This window comes from Sturnus vulgaris, unplaced genomic scaffold, assembly GCF_052056855.1.
Source record: "Sturnus vulgaris isolate bStuVul1 unplaced genomic scaffold, bStuVul1.hap1 Scaffold_198, whole genome shotgun sequence".
NCBI classification, from domain to species: Eukaryota; Metazoa; Chordata; class Aves; order Passeriformes; family Sturnidae; genus Sturnus; species Sturnus vulgaris.
The window spans coordinates 8,627,854-8,646,787 of NW_028276185.1; the positions used below are offsets into that span (position 1 = coordinate 8,627,854).

An 18,934-nucleotide genomic window follows, 5' to 3' on the forward strand; every position below is an offset into this window, starting at 1 on the left:
CGGACACTGCCCCGGCTCCAGGCGGCGCACCGCGCTCCGGCTCTGCATTCCCGAGCAGCAGGGAGGCAGGGAAAGCAGGCACATTGGATCCCATTGCCGAATTGCAGCGTAGCAAAGTCCCGAAGCCGAATGCACAAAAGCTCCCGCAGCAACCATGCAACCGACTGCCCTGATCCACTGATGGAAGGGAAGCAGCCAGGGTTGCACCCCAGTCACTGAATTCCAGGATTAAACCAAAATTCTTTTGCTCTAGGTAGGCGCAAAGGATAATTCCCAACCAGATATTCTCAAGAGGTTAAAAGCACACAGTTTACTAGCAAACTGGCAAAAACGTTTACAGGCAAACCAGAGAAAATTAAGGAACATTGTCAAAAGAGTAAACACAACACCACTTATCACAGCATAGACTTAGCTCACCAAACATAGAAAATCTTTACACTCATTTGATGTTACCTTCCGTGAGAGAGAAGAAAGAGGGAACCAGAAAGACAGGAAAGATATAGAAAAACAGACATCTGTCTATGGAGTCCTGGGTTCCAGTGATGTAAAACTCCAAGATGAAGGTAGGGCTAAAGGATCATGTGCTTGCCTTATGGGGATCCTTCTTTCCTATGGTGGCCCCAAACCTTTTCAGCCCATCCTGGGCCTTCCTCCCAGGAGGGATTTCTGGTCTCTTGGCCACTTGGGTGCCTCCAGCGTGCCATGACTGACAGACATCGTGGAGCAGAGCACTACTTTCCCAGAGATCTGATCTACTCCTAGCACACATTCCCAGCCCCTCAGGATGTCTCAAAAAAGATTACCTTTTCCAGACTCTGACAGGCAGGACCCACCCCCACAAAGTCTCGTGCAGAGCGTACACCTTTAGCACAATGTGAAACTGCCTAGGCAGCCTTTAAAAACTCGTGCCCTAAAGCAAACCCCTCTATCCTACTCAAGGCTTCCTGGCTGTCAAATCCTAAAGACACAGCGACCATCTTTTTGGCACAAAGGGTCATGGGACAGATACTTTATCTCTAGGAATCCCTCCTAAGCCAGCATCCTTCCAGAGAGTTGTAGAGAAAGAGAGAAGGTCCTCCCTGAGCCTCCTTTCCTGCAGGCTGAGCTCCCATCTCCCTCAGCCGCTTCTCATCTGACTTGTGCTCCAGAGCCCGCCCCAGCTCAATTCTCTGCACACACTCGAGCACCTCAAAGTCTTTCTTGTAGTGAGGAATACAAAGCTGACCCCAGGATTAAGGTGAGACCTCAGCAGTGGCCAGAACAGGGGGACCGTCACTGCCCTGGTCATGCTGGCCACACTATTGCTGACACTGGCCAGGATGCCATTGTCCTTCTTGGCCACCTGGGCACACCTGGGCTCATATTCGGCAGCTCTGGGCCAGCACCTCGAGGTCTTTTTCTGTGGGATGCTTGGAAATTGCAGGGAATGATCAGTGGAATGTGGACAGTTCAGTAACAACTCCAAGGGGCCCAGTCTGATTTCGGGACTCTTTGGCCGCTTTGGTAACAAGTCAAGTCAGCCCAGTTCCCCTTAAGAGCTCTGTGGCCGCCTGAAGTCACCAGCCCGTAGCCCTGCAGGGGGATGTTGTAACCCAAGTGCAGGTGTAAGCTATGTCTTTGGACACCCGTTCCCACTCTTGCAGAACGTTGGGGTTTATTTATGGATCCCTCGTGCCCGCTGGCCGAAGCGCCTCCTGCCCCCGCTGTTGTTGCTGTCGGAGCTCGCAGCGCAGCCCTGCAGGAGCGGCCGCTGCGCGCGGGCCCCGCTCCGCCGCTGCCCCGGTGACGGCCGAACCCTGGGCGCGAGCACCGCCACGGGGGCGGGGCCTGCGCCCCTCGCGCTGCTCGGCCACCAATGGGGAGCCGTGGGACGGGCGGGGCGGGCGGGGATTGGCTGGGGCCGGTGGGCGGGGGCGGGGCCCGGAGGGGCCGGGCCCGGCTGAGGGGCCGCTGGTGCGGCAGAGTGGGAGCGGCGGCGGCCGGGGCGGCGTGGGGGAGCGGAGTGCGGTGGGGAAGGGACCGACCCCCGGTGGGAGAGAAACCGACCCCCGGCGAGAGAGGGATCGGCTCCCGGCGAGGAACTGAGTGGCCTCTGGCGAAGGAGTGAGCCCCGGTGAGTGGCCCATAACGAGTGCCCCTCGCGGCGTGGTCTCGCGTCCTGTGCCCAGTACCAGCGCTCTCTGACTGATCCACATCTGTACTTGCATCTGTTTGACATCTGGACACAGGACTCCCATGCTGACCTCCATGGCTGCTGGCATATATTTATTCTCTTTGTGTCACTTTTCAGGTACATTATTGATTTATGATCCGGATGCAGTGTCTGGTTTCCCACACAGCTGTTGAATGAATCCTTTTGCACAAAAGGTGGTGGATGATGCACTGGCATTTACTCTTTGGTGTTTCACACTTTCCAAGGCATTTTGGAATCCAAATGAAGCTTATGTACTTAGAAATTAAATATGTAGGGAATGTAGTCAAATATTGCTTGTGTGACGTATTCCTTAATGAGTTCTTTTAGAAAAACCAACTATATACAACAGTACCCATTTGTTTTATATTAATACACAAGATCAAAATAATAGGACAAGGAGCCGAATCTAATTACCAACTGTCCTGCCTCCCCACCAAAAAAGGGTGACAACCTTACATGCAATCCATTTTTAGAGCTGTGTAACAGGTTAGATGTATTAGTAGTCTAGAATCACTACATCTGTATACTGCCGAATTGGCTTACCCAATACTTAACAGAAACTTAATAGTAATATTTGGTATATGTATGCAAGGGATAGTGTTTTGAGGGGTTTTGTCTTATATGCATTTACTGTGAATACATTCTCTCTCTTCTCGGTGGTTTTGTATGTGTCCATGCCTGACTTCTGCCATAAATTTCTCCCTGGCTGTGTGGGAGGTGTACAAGAAGGTGCTGTCAGCCCTGCTGGGAAGGTCTTCCTTGGAATACATGCACACCATGGAATCCTCTGAAGTTATACTATGTCTGTTCTTAGAGTATTTAATAACCATTGTGTAGCCAGAGCAAAGGTGGACATAAAAGCTCTCACCTTCCTCACGTGTTCAGTTCAAACAAAACCAGAAAGCAATCTACATCATCTTTTAGAATAAGTTATAGCATTTGTATCTCTTAAAATTAGTAACACTGGTGATCTGGTAGGCACCACATCATCAATGGAAAAGTACTGGTTGATGATTTTGGCACTTAAAATTGTCAGTGGACTATTGCTGGTATTTGACAAGATAGTTTTACCTGCTCAAGCTCCATGAACCCAAGGGACTTGAGCAAAATGTGTGATGTGAACTGTTAGAAAGAGTACTACAGTTGTTACTGTTATAAATGAGAGACAAAAGTCTCGATATTCAGCAAAATTTAGATTGCTTTATTTGATATAGAAAGAGCAAGCAGCGCGCTGGGGAACGTGAGGGGTCACCGCCCACTCCACGCTCCACCCAACCTTGGTTTGCAGCCTCTTCTTATACTGTGGGTTCTCGTTGTAATCAATAATTTTTGGTTTTTTGTTGTCATAAGCAGTGGTGGTTGAATAAACATCCTTACACAAATTCACAAAGCCTTTGGGTGATAATCAGTCACAGATAGCCATCTGGTCCTTGTAGATATCCACCAGAGAAGTTCTGGAAGTCTAGTCCTTGAGATAGGCAGTATTGATCAGACAAAGGCAGGAAGGGCTTTCTGGGAAGTCTGATTTTGCAAGCTGGTAGCCAATACAACTTATTTGGAAAACATAACATAACATATTATAATGTAACATAATACAACGTAATATAACAAAGTGATTTTAAACAGAATTATTTTATCATATAATTTCCATTATCTAGTGTCCATGCTTCACTTCAGAGCTTAGTATTCTGGTTTATATAAACCCCAATGCTTTTGTGATTAACACGAATCTTTTATCAATTATCATACTGAGAACCCCAAAACTCCCCCTGGACCCTCACCTGGGAAACCCCAAATCCTTGGGAATGCTCACCTGGGATCCCCCCCAAAAATCTCATCTGGGTACCTGGGAACTCCAAAACCCCCTGCAGCCTCATCTGGGAAACCCCAAATCCTTGAGAATTCTCACTTGGAACAACCCAAACCCCACCCAAACCCTCCCCAGAACTCCCCAACCCCTCCCCCGCCCCCTAACCCCCATTTCCTGTCCCCAGCTGTCCCCCCCTGCCCTCCCCCCCGAGCTGGCCCAGGTGGACACCGCGTGGTGCTGAGCCCTGGTGGCCCTGGTGGCCCTGGTGGCCCTGGCCGAGGCCTTGAGGACACCAAGCACCGTCCCCACGGCACTGGCTGAAGGCAAGGTCACGCTGTATCAGGCCCAAGTGGCCCTGGAAGAGCTGAAGGAGGCCAGAAAGGCCGAGGTGGCCCCGGCGGTGGCCCGGGGGACCCTGGGGGACGAGGACGAGCAGGAGCTGTGGGGCTCCAAGGGGTCCTGGCTGAGGCAGCAGTGATGATGATGCTGGAGCGGGAGGAGGAAGGGGCACAGCAGTGCCAGAGCTGGCTATGGGCTGGGCACAGGCTGGCCATGGGGCTGATGGTGCTGTGCACTGCTGTGTGTGAGTAAAAACCAGTGTGGACCAGTATAAACCAGTATGGACCAGTATAGAGCAGTACAGACCAGTTTGGGTGATCTGGGCTCCAGGCTGGGCATGGGCCAGCCGTGGGGCTGATGGTGCTTTGTAGGAGTATAAACCAGTATAAACCAGTATAAATCAGTATAGACCAGTATGGGCCAGTACAGACCTGTACAGACCAGTATGGACCAGTAGAGACCTTCCCCTGTCCCAGGATGGGGACACTGGGCTGGCACTGGGAGCACTGGGAAGGAACTGGTTTGGTGACATTGAGATGGTGACATTGGTATGGGGAAAATGAGTTGGTGACAATGGGATGGGACTGGGATGGAACTGGTGGCAGTGGGACATAACTGGGAGCACTGGGACAGGGACACTGGAACAGGATGGGGGATACTGGGATGGGACAGGGACACTGGAATGGAACTGGGAGCATTGGGCTGGTGGCACTGGGACAGGACTGAGGACACTGAGACTGAACTGGGGACACTGGGGTGGTGCCATGGGTGGCACTGGTGATGCTGAGATGGCACTGGGGACACTGGGACAGGACCAGTGACACTGGATTGGTGACACTGGAACAGAACTGGTGGCACTGGGATGGAACTGGGGACACTGGGTTGGTGACACTGAGCTGGCACTGGGAGCACTGGGCTGGCACTGGGAGCACTGGGCTAGTGGCACTGGGACAGGACCGGTGGCACTGGGCTGGTGACACTGGTATGGGTCAATGACGGGGTGGCACTGGGCTGGCACAGGGACACAACTGGGAGCACTGGGACAAGAACACTGGGACAGGATGGGGGACACTGGGATGGCACTGGGGACACTGGGCTGGTGATGACATTGGTATGGGGACACTGGGGATGTGGTACTGGGACAGGACTGGTGGCACTGCGATAGGACTGGGGACACTGGGCTGGAACTGGGTTAGTGACACCAGGCTGGTGGCACTTGGGTGGTGACAGAACTGGTGGCACTGGGTTGGTGACACTGGTATGGTGACAATGGGGGGGTAGCACTGGGATGGGACTGGGAGCACTGGGATGGTGACACTGAGAGGGAACTGGTGGCACTGGGACACAACTGGGAGCACTGGGACAAGAGCACTGGGACAGGATGGGGGACACTGGGATGGCACTGGGAGCACTGGGAGGGAACTGGTTTGGTGACATTGAGATGGTGACTTTGGTATGGGGACAATAGGGTGGTGGCACTGGGAGGGAACTGGAGACACAGATTGAACTGGGAGCACTGGGATGGTGACACTGGGACACAACTAGGAGCACTGGGACAGGGACACTGGGACAGGATGGGGGACACTGGGATGGACTGGAGACACTGGACACTGGGATGGACTGGAGACACTGGGAGGGAACTGGGAGCACTGGGATGGTGAAATTGGTATGGTGGCAATGGGGCAGTGACACTGGGCTGGGAAGGAACTGGGAACAGTGAGCTGGTGACACTGGGACAGGACTGGGGACACTGGGGCAGCTCTGGTGGCGCTGGGGTTGAATTGGGGACACTGGGATTGAACTGGGGACACTGGGCTGGTGACACTCAGACTGAACGGGTGGCACTGGGATGGTGACACTGGGGCAGCCCTGGGCTGGTGGCTCTGGGGTGTTCTTGGTGCCACTGCTCAGGTGCCACTGTGCTGGTTGCCCTGCTGCCGTGTCCCCGGTGCCACCTGTGCGGTGTCCCCACGTCCCTGCAGTGTCTCTGGACTTGGCACACTCTGCCCTGGGGGTGACCAAAGACAGTCACCTGCTGCTGGCTCTGGGCACAGTGGCCGTGTCCTGCCAGGTGACCCTGCAGGCCTCGGTGACATCGTGGTGACACCTGGCCACCATCGCCTGTGAGCACTGGGCCATGGCCCAGCACCTGCGTGACTGTGCCCAGGGGGTGGCGACCGCCAGGGCCAGCGCCGAGGCCACCGCGGCCACCAGCAAGGACACTGCAGATGTCCAGGGGCAGCTGGACACGGTGACATGGCACCTGGGGTACTTGGTAGACGCTGTTAACAGGGACATGATGGTGACACATGTGGGACATGGCAACAGGGGTTCCCCAGAGCTGCCCAGGCCCTCGGGGACATCGTGGTGGCCTTGGGAACCTCGGTGGAGGGACACAAGGAAGTGATGTGAAAGCTGGAGGCAGCCCGGGATGCAGGGACAGGGTGGGGACATGGGGGCGGCACTGTCACCCCGAGGGACACTGGGGACCTTGGTGCCTTTGCCTTGGGGACATCGGGGCCACCCTGAAGTCACCTGTCCTGTTTTGGGTCACTAAGATGACCCTGCAGTGTCCCCACGTGACCACAGTTTGTCCCCCTGAATCCTTAAAAACCGGAATAATCACGGACAAAGGCGCTGTAACTAATTAAAGTTACAGAGTGGTGTGTTTATTCACCGGCACGGGAGTCACCTCCCAAAGGCGTGACCGCCCCGAACAAGGTTCTTTGCCCTCTATTTATTGCCCAAGATCTTACATACAATACATGTGCATAACCCCAGCACCTCCCATCCCCATCCCATATTAAAATGAGCCCATTCGTCCTTCACGTGTGCGCAGTTCTTCTCTTGAATTGGGTCGGTCTCGAAATGGGTCAGTGGTCTCGATGGATGAAGTCAGGAGAGTCTTCATCAGGTCTCAGTGATCCTCTGGCACGATCCAAGGCCTCGTGCTTCATAAATAACGGTTTATTATTTTACGTTCTTCTATACCTAAGTTCATAATAGCAGATAATTATACCAATTAGCTCTTGCCTAAGCATCCAGTAATTGTTAACTTAGCATTTACCTACCCAACTTACATCTTGCTGATGGGAACTACTTTTATCCTTAGCAAAAATCTTAACTTTTTAAAATCATCATTCATCCCCCACTCCTTCTTCAAATTTAGTAAATTATTTTACTAATAACAATGCTTTGTTTACTTTTCATGCTTTAGCAGTTCTGGTAGGAAAAGCTTCTGGCCACCCTGTAAAGGCATCTGTTAATAACAACAGGTATCAGTACCCCCCTCTCCCGGGTAGTTCTGAAAAATCTATTTGCCATTGCTGCCCAGGTCTATAGAATTTTTCTAATTTGTGTAGGCTTTCGTTTGGGTTTATTTTTAGGATTACTTTGGAGGCAAGGCTACATTGGCGAGTCGCCTGAATTACTGTGCTTTGTAAGTTTCTGGCGATGATTCAATTTTTCAAATAATTGCACAGAGCATCAATTCCCCAATGTGTTTTCTCATGTTCCTTTTTCACTAATAACTATAACATGTAAGAGGGGATCACAAGCCTTCCTTTTCCTCTGGAATAGCCCACCCCTCCTGATTATAACTTTCATTTTTTCCCTAATGAGCTTTTTGTCCCTTTTATTGTATCTTGGCTTACCTTCAATAGAGATTTGCCCATCTGGAATTAAAGCTGCCTCAATTGTTTTAGTAATTACCTCACCTTTAGCTGCTTCTCTTGCCTTTCTGTCCGCCAGCTCATTTCCTTCTTCCAATTCAGAGCTCACTTTTTGGTGTGCCTTGATGTGCATTATAGCTACCTTTTCAGGTAACTGAACTACATCTCATAGTTTTAGTACTTCTTGTGCGTGTTTAATATTTTCCTTGTGAGTTCAGCAGTCCTCTTTCTTTCTAAATAGCTCCGTGTGCATGAACCACCCCAAATGCACACCTTGAGTCTGTATAAATGTTAATTTCTTTTCTTTTCACCAGCTCTAAGGCCCGGGTTAAGGTGATTATTTCAGCTTTTTGTGCAGGTGTTTGTTGGCAATGTTCCAGACTCTATTACCTCCCTGTTTGTGGTAACTGCATACCCAGCATGTCTTTTTCCACTGATGATGTAGCTGCTCCCATCACTGAACCAGGTCTCAGCGTCCTCGAGAGGGGTGTCCTGCAGATCCGGGTGAGTGCAGTAGGTGTCTGCAATGGTCTCCAGGCAGTCATGGATCACTGGTTCTCCCATACTCCTGCTGAGGAAAGAAGCTGGGTTCGCAATGTTAGTTACCACAATTTCAACATCATCTTGTTCTACCAGTATGGCCTGGTACTTCAGGAATCTCTGTGGGGAAAGCCAATGCCTCCCTTTCACCTCCAGGACTGCAGACACTGTGTGGGATACTAACAAAGTCATTTTCTGGCCCAGGGTGAATTTGTGTGACTCTTGGGTGTTCAGTGCTACTGCAGCAACAGCTCTGAGGCACCCTGGCCACCCCTTGGCTGCCGTGTCCAGCTGTTTGCAGAGGTAGGAGACTGCCCTCCAGTACAGGCCCAGGTCCTGTGCTGGTATTCCCAGAGCAATCCCCTGCTTTTCATGAGAAAACAGAATGGTTTACTCACGTTTGGAAGTCCCAGGGCTGGAGCTGACATGAGTCCCTTTAGCTGGTCAGAGGCTCGTGATGCTTCTGTTGTCCCCTGAAGATCCCTGCTCCCTTCCCTGATTAAGGCACACAGGGATTTAACTAACAGTCCATAGTTATAAATCCACAGTCTGCACCACCCTGTCATGCCTAGAAAGGTTCTCAGTTCTTTCACTGTCTGGGGTTTCAGGGTTTGGCATATTGCTTCCTTATGGTCTTGCCCCAAGGCCCTTTTTCCTGCACTCACTTCATAGCCCAGGTAAATAAGTGTCTGCGTCACCATCTGGGCTTTCTTTTGGGATACCTGATACCCCTGCAGGCCCAAAAAGTTTAGGAGGCTTACTGTGCAATCCACACATGCCTCCTGGGTCTGGGTGCCTATTGAGAGCTCATCCACGTACTGGATGACACATACATTCAATATGCTTCACATACTGAAGCAGCTGTCCTTCTCCTGGTGGGGGTTCCCAAGACTCCAAATCCATTGCCAGCTGCTCTCCAAATATGGTGGAGGAGTTCTTGAACCCCTGGGGTGGTACACACCATGTGAGCTGAGTTTTATGTCCAGTTTTGGAATTCTCCAATTCAAATGCAAAAATTTTCTGGCTGGCTTTGTGGAGAGGGAGGCAAAAGAAAGCATCCTTCAAATCTAAAAGGATTAACCAGGTTAGTTCAGGTGTTAAATGAGTTAACAAGGTGTAAGCGTTGGCAACCACTGGATATAAATCTTTTCTTATTAACAGCTCTTAAATCTTGTACTAACCTATATGATCCATCAGGCTTTTTCATGGGCAAAATAGGAGTATTAAAATCAGATTGACGCTCTTTTAATAGTCCTATTTGCAAAAAGTTCTCGATAATTAGGCTGATCCCTTCTCTGTCTTCCTTTTTCAAGGGGTATTGTTTGACCCTTCCTGATTGTTTTCCCTCTTTGTGCTTGAATGCACTGGTTGAGCATTCTTTGCCCTCTCTGCTATATTAGAGGCCCACACTCCAGAGAACACCTGATCCGTTATTTTCTGAATAACTTCTTAATCTCTTCTTCATTTTCAGCTCAAATTTCTTTGGTTATTAGCATTAAGCTTGACAGTTCCACATTTTGCTAATCTTTTACCTCCAAGCTAATTTCCCCATCTTTAAATATTATTTTTGCTTCCAGCTGCTCTAGCCGATTCTTGCCCAAAAGTGCAGATGGAGCTTTAGGCATGTACAGAAATCGATGAATTCCCCACTGTTTCCCCAATTTATACTTTAGTGGTTTGTAAAAATATGTTTTCTCAGATTGGCCATTCGCCCCTTTTACTATAACATAATCATTTATTATAGGTATCAGGGCCTTATTTAAAACCGAGTATGCTGCCTCTGTGCTTACTATAAATTCCACTTCTAGGTATTCTCCACTTCTATACTTGTTGAACCCACAATTCTTGACAAACTGCACAACAAAACACAACTCATGGGTTACAGTCACAGCTCCCTCTTGGACAGGGAAGTTCCTTTGGCCTGGGTTCCCCCTCCCTGAACCTTCTATTCCTTGACATATAATTTTACCAGCAAAGGGAAAGGGAAAAGCAGCTGAAGGAAAAGGGTAAAAACGGTGAACCAAATAACTTAAGATAACTCTTCTAAAGCTCAAATCAACGGCCAAAACAGGTGGTTATACTTTTCAACACAAATTGTCAATACTTTTTTTCCAGAATGCTCACCACACAACATTGCACAAGCTGAGGAGAAGCTCCTTTTTATTCACCTCTAAGGGAACTCACGTATCACGAACAAACACTCTCAAACACTTCACTCACAACACTTACATAAAACGGCAAAACAAAAATTCGTTTTCTCCCTCCTTTAAATTGCTAATCACAGGTCGCCAGCAAACCAAACCTCTCTCGTTATACCTTGGGTTAGATATTCACAAAGCCACGCCGAAAATCCGGCAAACTTCGGCCAAGGCACAATTCCTCTGCGGGGGGAGGGTAGCTCTGAACTCACGTCGCTGCCTCTCCCCTCCGCACCTAGGGACCAACAACAATTGTCAGAATAGTGCCCCACACACTGGTGATTTTAAAGCCTCACAAACAACTAACTATATTTTCTCGCTGTTAAAACAGCCGCAATTAAAACTTCGGGGTTGAACGGAAACCGAGAAATCTTGCTCAAAGCTGCAAAACCGCAGTACCGGGTACCGGGGTTACTCCCGACTGTGCCGGATGTCATTTCAAACCGCACCCGCACTGCTCGCTTCCTTTAAACACAAAACAAACAGCTTAAACACAAAACTGCCGCTCTCACTCGGTAATACACCGTTCACAATCTCACTGCTTGCACACACACACAGCCAAAGCTCACACACACACAGAGCCAAAGCTCACACACACAGCCAAAGCTCACACACACACAGCCAAAGCTCACACACACAGCCAAAGCTCACACACACAGAGCAAAACTCACACACACAGCCAAAACTCACACACACAGCCAAAGCTCACACGCACACAGCCAAAGCTCACACACCACCCCAGCCCCCGCGATTCAAGTGTAATACAAGTGCTTTGGGTTCCTCCGCCCTCCCGGGTGTAAGTATCCCTTCTGCTAATCAGCCGCAAATCTCAAAATTCTTCCACAACCTACACATACATAAATTCAAAACACATACACTACTTTGCGAACATGCTCCCAAAACCACACAAACCAAAGTGCATACAGCACACCGCTAACCCACAGTCTAAGCACACAAAACAAGTTCCATCCACACGCTCAAGAACACACGCACATCTGGAGCACACAGACTGTGATCACCATATTCTGCAACCCAAAAATGGAGTCACCCACACACCACCACTCGTGACGGATCCCTCAAGCTAAAAGCCCACCACGCTGCTTTTAAACCACAGATAGAACTGGAGCCACCACAGCTCCCGTACCACAGCCCTGCCATGAGCGCTGTTATTGCCCTGCCCCAGCTCTGCCCACGCTGCCGGGCGAGCTCCGCTCCCGGCGGCCGCCACCGGCCCCGCTTCGGGACAAGAGTTCCTGGGGCTGTTACTGATCTCACCCGGAACACAAACCACTGCCAAATTCCACGGAAACTTACAAACAAATCCACTTCAGGCTTTTTCACTGCGCGCCTGACGTCTCGCAGCATCTTATCAGTTTGCCTTTCTTAAAAGTGGTTATCTTTAATTTTTAACCATACCTTTTTTGTCCGTATCTCCGGCAGATCTCGTTCTTTCCCCCGGGGTGCCAGCGGGGAAAAGGAGCTCTCTTCCTAGGAAGATCCCAGGTGGGCGCCCAAGAGGGGTCCCGAACCTCGCTGGCCCTCGGCCAGAGAGAAGAGAGTCCTGCTGCGGTCACCAAATGATTTACCAAAATAAGAGTATTGGCCTATTACTGATACCCAACTGTGACGGACAAAAGACTCTTTAACAATTTAAAGTTAGAAAGTGTATGTTTATTCAGTGCTGGGCAGCAGCCTGAGGTAACCCTCCAATACACACTGCAAAATTACAGGTGATCACAGAGTCGATTTATTGACAAAAGCTTCAAACAAATATATATTCATAATACCAGCCTCTCCCATCCCCCCCGCTTCTTGTGGTAATTAGCTTGAATGGCTATTAAGCATGCGTGGTTGGCTTCTTGAATTAAGTCTGGGGTCGTTTTTGTGGGGAGGGGTCTTAAAAAGAGGAAGAAAGGCGAGTCTTCCTCGCCCTGAACTCTCGACCCTTTCTATCGACGACAATACAAATGGCTTCTGGGAGAACTCAAATTTTCCCCCCCTTCATGACTTTGAATAAGTTTCTGCTTGCAATTGAAACTACTTACTAGTTTCATCTGTTCCCGTTGCAAGCACAGCTGAGCAAACATAAAATGACAGTCAATAAATTATTTAAGTTTCAGATAACCATCTGAAGGCCAGTTTCTTCTAACTCTTAATTATTTTCAGCAAGGCCTATGTTTATTCAGGGCCGTTTAATAAACTCTAGTAAATAACTAACTTTTAACTAATCCTAATTTCTCCAAGACTAAGTGTTTCACTTGGGTGACACATTGTAGTGTATGCACCCCATGCCGCAGCAGCTGTACACAAACTAAAGGGGGGACATTGGCTGGCCGGGAATAGGATGCTTAAATACCAATCGCTGTTATTAGAGCAGGATGGTGTTACCTTGGGAACAACTTCTGTTGTTAAGCCTGCCATGTTTCTGTCCTCCACCTTAACTGACGATGTGCCTGATCAGGACTGTTTGCAGACAATTGAAGAGGTCTATTCCAGCTGACCAGACCTGAAGGACGTGCCCCTGGAAAATCCAGATCAGGAGCTTTTTACAGATGGCAGCTAGCCCAGAGAGGACATGAAAACATTTCAACATTTTTGTGTTGAAAATCTTTTGAAACATCTAAAACAGGTAATAGGAAAAGGAATTACTGACATTGTACAATCAGTAGTGAGCAAATATGAAATCTGCTGTAGAAACAACCCTGATATGAGGAAAAGAGTTGTGTTAGGAGTAACAAAGGCCAGGGATCTTCCTGGAGATTACTGGCAAATCGATTTTGCAGCATTACCAGGCAAAGAGGGATACTGGTCCATACTGGTATTAGCTGACACTTTCAGTGGATGGCCGGAAGTTTTCCTCTGTTGCACTAACACAGCCAAGGAAGGAGTGAAAGTTTTGCTCAATTATGTAATTCCAAGGTTTGGGGTTCCCTTGGGGATGTCATCAGATAGGGAACAGCACTTTGTCACAACAGTGGTTAAAGAAGCGAGCCGGATTTTGGGAATTACTTGGGATCTGCACACACCTTACAGACCCCAAGCAAGTGGTGAAATTGAACGTATGCATGGGACCCTCAAAACACAAATTAGTAAACTTGGTCAGGAAACATCCATGACATTGGTTCAAGCCTTGCCTGAAGCTTTACTGAGTATCCACATCCAACCGAGGTGGAGGGATAACATCAGTCCCTATGAAATACTGTATGGCAGCCATATCAGATTCCACATGTTCCAGGTGAAATTCACATGAAGGGCAAACTTGATTCACAGAGATATCTAATGGCTTTGGCTCCACATTGCAGAAGCTCCAGAATTACATCCTGCTATCCAGACCCATAGGACTGGACACACCTGCACATCCCTTCCAGCCTGGAGATTGGGTCTGTGTGAAGTGGTGGGACAGTGATCCTCTGCAAGCCAAGTGGAGAGGACCATTCCAAGTCCTGCTGACCACCTTCACTGCAGTCAAAGCTGCTGGCAAAGGATCCTGGATTCACTGCTCCAGAGTTAAGAAGGGTTCTGCTCCGGAAACTACTAAAAGAACAGAGATTGATGCAGATAAAAATATGTTTTCAATTATTCCTCTTTTATGCCCAAAGAAATGTTCATAACAATCATTATTCTTCTTTGCATGATAGCCAACTGTGCAAGACATTTCTACTGTTAGATATTTATCTATTATTAGATATTTATCTGCTGATAAATATTTCTTATTGTTAATTACTACATTTTAGATACTTATCCATTATTAAACACCTATTATTAGCAGATATTTAGAATAGAGACTTGACAAGGTAAAGGCCTTGTTAAGCTTTTAAAGGGGGGGAAAGATGCCTTAATTTTCAATTTTCATATTTTTCAGATTCTGTGCTGCCCTAGTGCGTGACTCTGAACTTCAAATAAAGTGTTAGCAAGTTCTCTTCACAGCTTAGACAAAACAATCTTTTTACAGTCTGAGAACCAAGGACACTGTTGCAGCTTCAGGCCCAAAAATTGTAAACAACAATGAATTGAGGAGAGCAATCTGGGTGAATGAGACTTCATAACCTAGAGCTCTAATTGGACAATTAACCCCAAGATGTAAATTGACCAAAACTGATAAAAGTGTGAAAATCTGTGACCGCTCGTCCATCTTGGGTAGAGCCACGGCCGGGCTCTTGTACTGCCCAAGGTGAACCCTTTGAAGGCCTTTTAGTAAAAACCTCCTTGACTCCTTTAACTCTGTCCAGCCTCTCTAGGCATCAGTTGGAGATTCCCCAGTGACCCTGGTGATCCGTGTTGGGAAGACACCTGGCTGGGGGGCTCCACATCTTCCTGGCTCCCTGTGGACACCTGGATGAATGCAGGGGCAGGAACATCCATTGGGGCCCAAACTGACATTGGGAATTCCTTGGGGAGAGCAGATTTGTTGACTTTCAACCCAAAAAAATCTTCTGCATCCAGTCCTATCTTCTGGTGGCATCAAAGAATATTGAATGGTCTTGGAAGTCTTTTCCAACCTCAGTGATTCCATGGTTTTTATTTCCTATTGCCCAAGGGTGTCTTCTGCAGCCAAATACTGATGAACTGGAGCAAAGACCAAGATTTTGGAGACAGTGGGGTGGGAACCCCTCCAAAACAGGTTCTTCCCTCCCACCAAAGCACATGGATCCTCAGCTGGCATGGACAAGGAAATCCCTTTCTTTTGGCCTTGATTTGCTTTTCATTTTTCTTCATGGAGTAAAAATAAAAAAATAGAAGCTCTTCTTGGGATAAAAAACAAAGACATTGAACTGAGACATGGGTGGATGTAGTAATTATGTTGAGATAGACATGACTGGCATCATCAGCAGTCCTTTATTAAAAACTTTTCATGCCTTATTTCAATGGACTTCTCTATGGAAACTCTGACTCCTTCCCTCACAGGCAGCTCCACACAGCTCTGACTCCTCCTCTCTCTGCAAGTTTCCTTCTTCCTTCTACATCACTGGCTAAACCCCAGCCTGTCCCTTATCTGGCCACCTAACCCTGGCTGTCACAACAACTTCTTACCTTATCTGTCCCTTGCACAACCCCATGTCCCTTCTCTCCTCACAGCACAGCCAGCAGACTCCACCCCAAACTGCAGCAGATCCTCAGTCTCAAGCTCCAGCTGTGACTGTGACTAGTGGCCAGCTAGCCCACTCTTTTATAAAACACCCATCCTCACTGGGCAGGCAAGGCTGTTTCCACTCCTCAGTAACCAGTACAGGTGTAGTTCATTGTGAAAGATTGCCTTCTAGCCTTTCAACCTATCTTCCCACAAATTCCCCCTTTTTTATTTAATTAAAATAAATTGACATGATGACACATTCACATATTTCATCTCAGACTAACAGTTATACAATTGTTTGGGCAACACATCACAATAAGGACATATACTTGAAATCTCAGTTCTCAAATATCACAAGTATGCTTAGCTTTACTTCATGATTGTTTCTTTCAGCAAGTTCTTATATAAGAAATAATTGTCTGCATGCTGTAGATTGATTAGACATTTACTTTTCCCCAGAGCCGAGAGTCTTATTACTTTTCTCCTCACATATAACCAATTTATTCCGTTTTCATTACCCAAAGTGAAACTTTACAGCAGCATAACAACAGCATACAATTCATTCTGATTGATTCTTCATTCTTTTCTCATTGATTGTTAGCTTTCTTTTTTAATTTACTTTGGTTTAGTTTGGCTTTTAGCAGTACAGAGCATCAACCTAAGGATTCTCTTAGCTCTGAAATGCCTTTGTGAATTAAGCTTGATACATTACCCAGATTCACACAGTACATACTATTAAAGCTCAAGAAGCAGAAAGCTGCAATTCATAAACACAATATATATATTTCAGCATCAAACAGACACATTGCATTCAACAGCAGAACCACCATCTCCAGCTTTTCCTGTGTCTTGTTCCTTTAATTACTTCACTTTTTCCTTCTTCAGCTTAGTTGCTTTTGTAAAGTTATTTTAGCTAACTGCTGTGCAGGAGTTACATATTGGAACTCGGCTCTTAATTCAGCTTTTTGGGGGACACAGAGACAGCTCTGGCAGGCTCTACTTCAGGGACAGGCACATTCTCAAGCTGAACTTCATTCTTCTCTTGCTCCCCATTAACTTCAATTTCTAGCTCTGATTCTTCTTCCACCTCCTGCTCTGTTTTCTATTCTTTTAGAGTCTCATAGAGCAATCTCCAGGTGGCAGTCAAATTTGCAGCTGCCTTGTCCCCTTTGCATACTGCATCCCACGGTCTTTCCCCAACTTCTTTCCATACTCTAACACTAATGGCAGTACTTTCATCAATCTTAATAACATATTTTTTTTTCCCCAAGTGTTTTTTTAATACACATAAAACAGTCTGTTGCCAGTGGCTCATCTGGATAAGCATCCCTTCAGGTGTCACAGTCAATCAGGTTCAGACCAGCGGCTTCCCCCACTGCTCTCAGCTTCACTGGGCTCCATCTCTGGCTGTACCTCACCCTACAGCCCAAGTCCAACCACGTTGGCATCACCATTATGTAGTAACTATGTTGAGACGGACTGGACTGATACCATCATCAATCCTTTATTAAAAACTTTACATGCCTTCTTTCTGTGGACTTCTCTCAGCCAACCCTAACTCCTTCCTTCACAGGCAGCTCCACACAGCTCTGACTCCTTTTCTTACAGGCAGCTCCACACAGCTCTGACTCTGTCTCTCCTCTCTGCAAGTTTCCTTCTTCCTTCTACATCACTGGCTAAACCCCAGCCTGTCCCTTATCTGGCCACCTAACCCTGTCTGTCACAACAACTTCTTACCTTATCTGTCCCTTGCACAACCCCATGTCCCTTCTCTCCTCACAGCACAGCCAGCAGACTCCACCCCAAACTGCAGCAGATCCTCAGTCTCAAGCTCCAACTGTGACTGTGACTAGTGGCCAGCTAGCCCACGCTTTTATAAAACACCCATCCTCATTGGGCAGGCAAGGCTGTTTCTACCTCTCAGTAATCAGTACAGATGTAATTCATTGGGAAACATTGCTTTCTGCACTATCCTTTCAACTTATCTTCCCACACTTATCCTGTAAGGCTTTTCTTATTTCCTATAGTTATGGTCACCATCATCTCATGGTCATGGTCACCTCACAGCCACCTCATGGTCACAATCGTCTCACAGCCATGGTTGTGTCATGATCATCTCATGGTCTTGATCACCACATAGCCATGGTGTGTTGTGGTCATCTCATGGCCACTTCTTGGTCAAGATGTGTCATGGTCACAGTCATGATAATCTCATGGCCTTCAGTATTTCATGGCCGTGGTGGTGTCATGGCAATCTCGTGGTCATCTCATTGTCACCATCATCTTGTGGTCATCTCATGGCCACGGCCATCTCATGGTCATGGTCATTTCCTGATCACCATCATCTTATGCTCACGGTCATCTCACTGTAATGGTCACCTCATGATCATGTCACTGTCACCTCATGGTCATCTCATGGCCACGATCACATCAGGGTCACCCCAAGGCCATGGTTGTTTCATGGCCAACCCATGGTCATCTCTTGGTCCAAATCACCTCTTGGTCAGGGTTGTGGTTGTGTCATGGTCATCTCATGGTCATGGTCATCTCAGGGTTGTGTCACTCATGGTTACTCTCATCTCACAGCCATCTCGTGCTTGTGTCATGGCCATGGTCGTGGCCAGGGAGCCTCTCTGAGATCCTGAGCCCCGATTTTGGGACACTCAAGGACTGTTGGGACAATGAGGCCTGGTCTGACCCCTCTCCCATCCCGCTGCCCCTCCAGGAGCCTGACGTGGCCAAACCTGTCAGGCCTTGGCCTGCCCTGACCCTGGGCTGGTGTCAGTGAAATGGCTAAATAAATAATAAAGGGCTAGAAACTGAAAGTGTAAGGAGAAATAAAAAGGGCGCACAAGGGTTGAGCAGACACTTATACAGACTATGAAGGAATGTTCTAGAAAGCTTCCAGCCAATCACAGACCCTTGTGTAGTCTCTATTTGCATGGTTATGCCCAGTAGTTCCCATAATCCTTTTCTTCTCCTCTATTGCTCGCCATAGTGTGACTGGATGTTGTCTGTCTTGGCTCCTCAGTGTCCAGGGTTGTTACCTGCTGTGGGGCCGGTTCCCAGCCCGTCCCTTCCAGGATGGACTGCTACACAGACTCTCCTGGG

General features: G+C 48.1%; 1 long non-coding RNA gene across 1 annotated transcript; it reads right to left on the bottom strand.

The window, feature by feature from the left end:
* Nucleotides 1–12,401: 12,401 nt before the first annotated feature.
* LOC148217957 (uncharacterized) lies at nucleotides 12,402–18,530 on the bottom strand. The gene is made up of 2 exons (XR_015800647.1): nucleotides 15,043–18,530; nucleotides 12,402–14,286 (listed from the first exon to the last, which is right to left on the bottom strand). It is a non-coding gene; the product is annotated as an uncharacterized LOC148217957 (long non-coding RNA).
* Between the last annotated feature and the right edge of the window lie 404 nt (nucleotides 18,531–18,934).